Genomic DNA, 9,255 nt, shown 5'->3' on the forward strand with positions numbered 1-9,255 from the left:
CAAATAATCCCGTCAAGAGCATGTGCAGCAAAGCAAATCAGAACTGGAAATCAATTCCAATTGAAACTGACACAAGGAAAAATGCGCCACTGATATAGTCTGCTTTTGGTAATTCAGCTTTGGTAAAGAATTCTAGTCTGAAACTAAAGCCAAATAATAAATAAAAAATTTAATCTAATGAAAAGCGTAATGAAACTACTTGCTCAAATAGAGCGGAGACCTCAAAAGAGGCATTGTATTGAGAAGCGCATAGCAGAACATACCAGTGCTTCTTTGTTTTTCCTCAACTTCGTTCATGAAGGTTGAATATTAAAAAATGCAACAGCTAGTCTTGATCAAAAGGAGAACACTGACAAGTTCGAAATAGAAGCAGCAGATTAAATCGTAGTTTGCAATAGCTGTGTCTGCACAGTTGCAAAATACCTAAGAATGAGCATACATAATGCCAGGTGGTACTCTTGTACTGCAGCCCTTTAATTCCTTAATTCCTCCTTTTCAATTCATACTTACTTACAGGGTTTATTTTGTTTTTAACAGAAATTTATTCTTGGATAAAAAATTAATTTTGACTAATTTCCTTGGTTAAAAAATTACATTTCTAATCTTTGCGTAGGGAGTAGAGAAAACAATTGCCAATTGGCACTGTTCGCATCTTGATAAGCTTATTGTTTTAGAAGACTGTACAGCACTAGGTGCTGTAACAGATGGGATCAGTGGTAACAGAAATATTTTCAACAAGCCCACCCAGCATCCCACCATATTTCATTGCAGGTTGGAGCGAGGGGATGGGCTACATGCAGCGTTTTCACTCCAGACAAGTGAAACTTAGGCCCAACAATGTTATGACTTAGTCGTATTTTCTTAACAAATTTATTTGAGGCCAGGAATGGACCAGTGCTTTCTGTCTCCCACAGTAATGCCTTGATTGAAAGAACAAATGCCCGGCTCTGTCTCACACTACACTGAGGTTACCCTTTTTAGTTAAAGTTTTTTAAATACTGAACAACAAACAAACAAACAAAAACAAAAAAAGAAAACCAACCAAACAAAAAACCACTACCAAAGCTTCTCAAGCTTCATGTAGTTGGAGTGGTGGATGCGGATGCGTGCAAGGCATAGAGGTATAGTACTGACAGCAAATGCAAAGGCACCTGAGAACACAACAGCAATCTGACTGGTACTATTGCTCAATGGAGACTGGAGAGATGGGTGAAAATGTGAGACAGAGTTACGTGATTTAGACAGTGAGAGTTAATTTCCTGATGGTCCAGCCTCCCTGCTCCAAAGAGATGAGGCTTTTTTTCTAACCAAATTAGGAAGTGAGAGGTTTATTCACCTTTGCATATAGAGTACCCAAATCTGCATCGGTATGAATTTCCATACCTTTACACCTGTGCTGATGTCACAGTGTAACAGGAGGGGAGATCCCGTTTCCCTGCCTGGCTGTAGTGGGTTGAGTTTGGCTGGCTGCAAGAGGCCCACCCAGCTGCTCTCTCACTCCCCCTCCTCAGCAGGCCTGGGGAGAAAAAATTAATGTAAAAGCTTGTGGGTCAAAATCATAGAATCATAGAATGGTTTGGGTTGGAAGGGACCTTCAAAGGTCATCTAGTCCAACCCCCCCTGGCAAGGAGCAGGGACATCTCCAACCAGATCAGGTTGCTCAGAGCCCCATCCAACCTGGCCTTGAATGTTTCCAGGGATGGGGCATCCACCATCTCTCTGGGCAACCTGTTCCAGTGTTCCACCACCCTCACTGTAAAAAATTTTTTCCTTATGTCTAATCTAAATCTACCTCATTCTAGTTTAAAACCATTACACCTTGTCTTATCACAACAGGCCCTTGTAAAAAAGTTTGTCCCCATAAAGATAAAGACAGGGACATCACCTATCATGGGCAAAACAGACTTGAGCGGTTGGAACCGCCTGTGTCCAGCACAGGGCAGCCCCAGCTGCTCCTCACAGAGGCCACCTCACATCCCCTGCTGCCGGCGCCTGGGCAAGGGCACACAGGACAAAGCCTGACTTTGCAGGCACAAGCACGGGCTCACGCACACTGAGACACTGACTTCTTGCCATGGGTGGCTGAGAGATCCTGATTTTAGTTAAAGAGAACAGCATGAAAATTGGCAGCATAAAAAATAATGTGGAAAGCTGTTAATCCAAAAATTCTAGCCTGTTCACTGATGGAGCAGAGCCAGGCTTTTGATGAGATGTGAGATTTTGGTAAACACAAATATGTTTGGTTAAGATCCATAAATAGCTTGATTTCCCAGATTAAGAGCAGAAATAATGTGGGATAGAAATGTGCAGGGTTCTACCCTTCTTTCCCCAGCTATCTGAAAAACACATTATTAAACAATTAAGGGTATATTCTTCTCTGTACTAGAGAGATGCACAACTTAAATGGTAGTAGACAGCAAAGGACTTGGGCATTTTAATCAGGAGAAGAACTTAACGCTTAAGGCCTAATTGTACAAATAACCCATCTGTCTTGTACAGTGCAGAACCAGAGTGATATTTTAAATCAACCCCTTAGAAATCAGACAATCTGTTGCCACTTCTACCCAGCTGTGCTTCAGGCAGTGGCACTATTATCCATTAACTCATCCAGTATTAAGCGACATGCAAGTGGAAAGAAAGGGCTTCAAATAATTGAGCAAATTATTATCATGTCTCTTCTTTTAATGGTTCTGGAACTACTGCAGCCCCAAAAGTCTATGTACTCACTGAAATAAAATGTTGTTTCGTTCATAAATCTGTGAAAGAAGGGATTAGGAAATGCTCCACAGATTTAATCTGCACAGATTTAATTTGCAGATACTGTATAATAACTGCTTTTCATATAAATAAGATCTTCATGACAAACTTTCTAGCACGAGCCTTTTACTCTTCCCTTTATTCTATAATGAGAATCTCTTTGGCATATATCTGGAGGATGTTTAAGCTTTTCTTGTTTACCCGTATAATTCTGGTTGCATCAAGATGCTTTCAAAGGGAAACTCACTTTAAAGATGCACAGATTGAGGATGATGATGGAAAGTTGGTTCTAGAGGAGAGAAGAGACAAGCACAGATACAATTCCAGTAAGCCTTTTGTAAGTCCTTCTGCAGTCCAACAAGACTATGACTTTTTTTTTTTTTTTAAGTTTTGCCATAGGCCACTTCATTTGGCTAGCCATGTGTCCACCTAGGTAAAACCCAAAGACAAAACCTGTGCAGTATTCCTTAAGGCAGTGGCTATCATCTGGGCAGTCCAGTCCATTTATTCAGCTATTTTCTTTTGCAGCCACTTGACATACAAAGAGCTTTGTGAACCTGAACAAGATGAATGAAACAAGCAGTCAGGTGAAACTATTCCTCAGTATCTGAAGAAATTGCTAATATCGGAAGTAAGCAATAAGTAAGCTCTGATTGATTGAAAAATGTGTCAGATAATTTTTTTTTTTTTTTTTAAACAAGCATCAGCCTAGTGATAGAGGAGCATTTTAATTCACTGTGGTCATACTTCAAACTTAGCTGAGAACATTGAGTGAGATTCAAACACAGAACAGGAATGAAAAAATAAATTCTGACACAATGAGCTGAAAGAAAACAAGGATTACTCAGAAAAATTATCTTTAGATGATCACAATAGCAACCATATTTCATTGTAATTTACTTAAAAGAGTAAGACCTCAGCCTGAGCAATCATGTTATCTTGTTAGAAGTGGATCCAGAGTATTTGCTATTTCATCTCCACAGACAGAAAACACCTGACTAATACACATTATTTTTAAGCCAGTCAAGGCAGGGACTACAGCCAGAGTTGGGAATCATGTGTGTTATGCCCCTCACAGACAGACATATGGAGACAGCCCTTGTTGTAGATTGTGCATGTTTGTGATCAGATGCAACACATAAATGAAGCAGATGAATGGGAGGGGTGTGAAAGAAAGGATGTCAAGGTAACAGTATAATTAACAAACTTGCATAGCAGCTAGAGGCCAGCTCATCACACACATTTTCCTGCAAGGGAAGTTATTCAGTTTCAAGTCCACTGAGTACAAGAGATTTAGTTTCCTTTCATAGCTTTAATACAGGTCAAGGTTTCAAATACTGCTCATCTCCCACTTGAGAAAGTAACTAGGTTTTCAAAAGCACTTTTTTGAGAGCTGTTCAGCTTGTCCTCTGAAAAGCTGGTAAGGGTTTTGCCCAATGACTTTGTTAGGAGCTTTCATTCAGAGCTTTGAGACACTGGTGAATTATTCCTCCTCCTAAGGAAACAGACTCGAAGCAACAGGGCATCATGCACAAAGTATGAAATAGACCTTTCCTCTTTGCTGAAAATACAGCAGGAAAACTATTGATATGGAGAAAAACAAGTCTGATTAAAGTTCATCACTTAATACTTCTAAAAGAAATAGAAAAAGCTCCTGCCTCCTGGGATTATACACCTGAGTCTTGATATTGCGTGTAATGCTGCGTGGGTGTGAAAAGCAGATGAGAATTGGATCTTCACAACTTTGTGATCATTTTTTGTGCATCTCCCTATGAGGCAGGAATCAATTTTTGAATGTTTGCCCAATATATCCAGTGTTGGTTTTCGTTTTCAAACAAGTTAAACACCTTTTTATGCCAGTAGTCTTAGAATTTGAGTTGAGATTGACATAGCCCTTCTTTGAACGTTGATGAGTGATCACTGTCTAATCTAACAGTGATAAGACCTTTAACAGTTCTAATATCTTTAACATTACATCTTTGGAAATATGGAGATGAGTCCTCTTGTTGCTTCCTTAAACTCAATGAGCCTTATTCATCTCTTGTGTAATTATTGCAATTTCAAAGCAGTTAGTTACACTACGGATAGGTTGGACCACTATTCACCATGAGAACCAGATTCCCCAATGTATGGCTCTTTATACATAACAGAATGAAGACCTGAAAGTATTTGTCTTTATAACAAAGATTTACTGTTGTCTTCAGACTGCTCAGGCTGATTGATAATTAGATATTTGGCCTTAAAAACAAAACTTTATGTGAACACACAGAAACACTTTCATGGTTCTGATTGCTAATCTTGTTAGAGTGGCACAGTTACCAAAGCCGTAATGGGAAAGTAAGTATAGTTATTATACCAGTACAGGCAAAAGAACTTTGAAACTTATTTCATTAGCAGAAGGCTAGAGCTCAATTCTTTCCAATGTAGAAAGTAATTATTATATCTCAAACTGTCTAGTTTATTATGTGTTAGTTTGGTACACAGAAAAATAACTCCTCTAACAGATTTATCCCTTTAACAGATAAGCTACCCATTACATTCTAACTTTTTGAGAAAAAGGAGCTTGTGTATATACATTTAATAGGTTTAGTGCTCCTGCAGAGATTCATAGCTTCATCTGCAGCAAAGAACATGGATGGAATCAGTGCACCTGAATGCAAGAGGAGCTGACAGCCCTGGCTTGATACCAAGCTCTGTGGAGATGCCTCTGTGTCTGATTTACCTCACGGCATTCTCAAATGCTGTCCTACTGTGAGAACTGATTTTGTGGCAGTGTAGCAGTCACTTCCCGGTCTGGGAAGGACAGCGAGGTTTCAAGGATCCCACACCGATAGTGCTTAGTTGATACTAAGCTTGCTGCTTTGCTCTCAGACACCACCACTGATATCCTGAAACATCACCACTGGATCTTGAAAACACTGGCTGCCCTCTCTAACATCTCCATGGGAGGTCCTGTGCAACAGCAGGCTTTGCATAGATACAATTCTTTCTGAAGATAAAACATCATAAATCACTTAAGCCCCAGCAAGTCCATGATGCCACCAAAAAGATGAGTCCTGCATTTGTCTCTGGTCATAAGCCCCAAGCCCCTCCTTCGTGCTAGTAGTAGTAGGGTTGCATGATCTGGCTTATCAGCTCCCTGGTGTAGCTCAAAACTAATCTTTGCAGGGAGAGAGAAAAGGAGGGGAAAGACGTAGAAACTATCTACATAGATGCAGGAGGCAACAATCCATTTTGGCAGCATTACTGTCTCAGGTCTTAAGCAATTATGACATCTATGAAACTGTGTCCAGCCAGAGGCCATTATAGGAGAAATGGTACTAATGCTTGGCTTTCCAGAGCTCCTTGAAAAAGCTCAGATTTGCCTCCTCTTCCTGCCGGAAAGATTTGTCATTCACAGTGGACTGCGCAAATCTTTGCAACATGATTTCTCCTTTTAGTGTGATTTGATCAACAGTAAAGTCATTAAGAGGATGATCATAAATGGCTCTCATTAACTTGTCATAGTAAAGATGAGTGCAGCTCACAAGTCTCAGGACTGTTATTTCAGGTTGTCTCCCTGCAGACTGAGGCAGCAATTCCTGTGGTACTTTGTATTCATCTTGCTTCTGCTTCCCAACTACAGAGCTTAGACATTTTCTTTTCTGTATTATCTATCTATCTATCTACCTATCTACCTACCTATCTATCTATCTATCTATCTATCTATCTATCTATCTATCTACCTACCTACCTATCTACCTACCTACCAGTTGGCAGTAGGGAGAAGAACGTAAATTTTGGAGGATAACAGGCAGGAAAATACTCTGCTTGCATTGTCCTTGCTACTGCACAGTAACTGCAATGGCTTTAGCACCTGCCTGCAAAGCCATCAGTGCTCTTAAAGTCCTCTCCCAGTACACACACAGCTTCAAGGTTCCAGTTTTACAGTCGCTTTTCAAAATCAAATAATGTTTTAACCTACAGCAAACTTTTTATTACCATCCCAGCTGCTCATTCATGACACTGTAACCAGCAAAGGTATTTCTCCAAATGATGACAGATGCTTACAAGAGATTCAGCACTGAAATTGCTGAATTCATTTCTACAATGTCTTAAGATATACACAATATACCTTAAGAACAGCCTTTTGAAAATCATCACCAATACAACAAGAAAATTTGGTCAATACAAAAACTGAGTCCTCTTGTAGGCCAAAAGCAAAGCTCTGCTCGAGACTCAACATCCTGATACTGAATTTCAGAGCAAACATCTGTATTCTGACCTGCAGACAGTAACACAAATATTTTACAGCTGAGTTCAATAAGGAGATTAGTACTGTGCATGCATCTATGTTGTACAACTATTACATAAAAAAAAAAAAAAAGAAACAGTCCAGAGAGCAGAGATTAGGACCCTCTTGGTCCTGCACTAGAGCAGGAGGTCCCATACAATCTGGTTCTCACCGGCTGGCTGCAAGCGCTGCGCACTCCCATGAGTAATTTTGAGTTGAGATTGTGGAAATGCAAGTGCTTATACAGGACTGACCTTGAGAGGCTGAAGTTCTTTATTGAGCTTAGTCCTTTTCCTCTGACTTCTAGCTTCTTCATATTGAATCTTCTTTCTTTCCACCTCTTCCTCTTCTCTCCTCTGCTGCACAGTGAAGAGCAAAATAGCACTTAGAAGATCTGTGCACTTTCCTTCATTGTTGAATAGAAAAATGTGACTTTTTTCCCTTACTTACTTTTATCTAGGTAGAGTTGTCCAGACAATACACAAAGAGGTTTCACCATTAATAAGTCTTAGGTTCATTCATCAGCAGAAACTGCTGGATAATTTTTTGCTTCCTGAGGCCATTTAGAGCCCGGTAGGTCTTTCTTACTGTACTGTTCTGCAAATCTTTTCTGAATTTTGAGAATTTCCCCATCAAAATCTGATGAAAAGAGAGCTTAACTGATAATTTTCAATTTTTAAGTCACAATGAATTACTAGTTAGGGGGAGGCAGCTTTCTCTCCACACAAGCTGTTATTTTCATTGGCAGCAAATCTACTTTGAGATTTATATTTGTACCCAGCTGTGTTCTCCTACATCCCCTCTCCAAAAGTTTATCATCTCCTCTGGATTTGAACATAGCAGCTCTCCAAACAATTTTTAAACGCCTTGGCCTAAAGCAAAATTTCTTTAGAAAGAAATGTTAGAAAGTGATCACTTTAGCCTACGTTCTTCCACAAGTGCAGTGTGGAAACAGTCACAGAAAAAAAAAAAAAAAAAGCTTACCAAAACTAAGAAGGAGTGGGAATAAGTAATGGAAATTATGGAGGTAACTTCTTAAACTGGATTTGCTGATGAGCATATAGTGACCTGTAACCATGGCTAGAAAGATCAAGTAGACAGGAAAATCCTTGGGTAGTGTACCTCAAAGTATTTTTATTTATTTTCTGTTTTAACTCCTGGTTAGTTCTTGAAATGTGTTGTATTGGAGGAAGTTTGGAGATCTGTTCAAGTTTCAAAATTATCTTTGTTCATTTCAGAGTGGTTTTCAAAAGCAATATTCTTAGACAATTTCAGCCCTGCTCTTCAGACTGAAAAAACCACAGTGTTTTACAGTACTTCACAGGTTATACACCATTCTTTCTCTGAGCTGGTCAAAAGCCACAGGAACATGTCAGTACATGGAATCATCAGACCAAGCTCAGAACTGTGTATTTTCTAGCTGTTCAGAAGATTTTCTAGCAAATCTCTGGTACTTGGTTGTCAAGTGAGCTGGATTTGGCTATGCCCTTTCATATTTCCAAATTTTAAAATCTGTATTTTCCTCCAGAGCAACTTAAAACATTTTCCAGGTCACAAGCTTTAACTATGTCTGAACTGTGAAGTCCTCACAATTGCAAGTTTGCTTTTAGTACATAGATAGGGAAATAAACATACCTGCTTCCTGACACAGATGGATGACTTCTGAACATGAGAAAGTATGAATGAGGTGAGTTACTGTCCAAACTATTTACAGTCAGTTAAAAAAAAAAAAAACAACAAAAAAAAAACCAAAACATAACCACCAATTGCAGTGGCCTCAAAATCCATGTGGCAAAGCCCTTACTCAAAGAGTATCTGGCTATTTTCTGAAACACACTGACACATCTAAGAATTAGAGGGTGGAGCAGTACTTTCCAGGTAGACAAAACAACGGAAGAAGTGCTGCTATGGGTTGTTGACCCACCAAAAACAAGGGCTGTGATGTGGCAAAAGCGGGCTAAAAATTGCTTTGTAAAATGGAAAATGACAACTAAGTCTAAATACAAATATGTGCAGAAATGCATCCCATTCAAATCCTTCTGCTGGAACATAGACAACGCTTGGCTGGAGGCGTGCCAGCTGCCTGGCAGCACCAGATGCTGAAGAGCCTTGTTTTTCAGGGTCTATTGCTCTAGGGCTGCAACACCATGTGGATGGCTCTGGGCCTCCAGGGCTCCCAGGTTATCTGTTTCCCATCATGGAGTTTGGAAATCAGGAGAGCCTTG

Source organism: Chlamydotis macqueenii, chromosome 1 (assembly GCF_036417535.1).
Source record: "Chlamydotis macqueenii isolate bChlMac1 chromosome 1, bChlMac1.mat, whole genome shotgun sequence".
NCBI classification, from domain to species: domain Eukaryota; kingdom Metazoa; phylum Chordata; class Aves; order Otidiformes; family Otididae; genus Chlamydotis; species Chlamydotis macqueenii.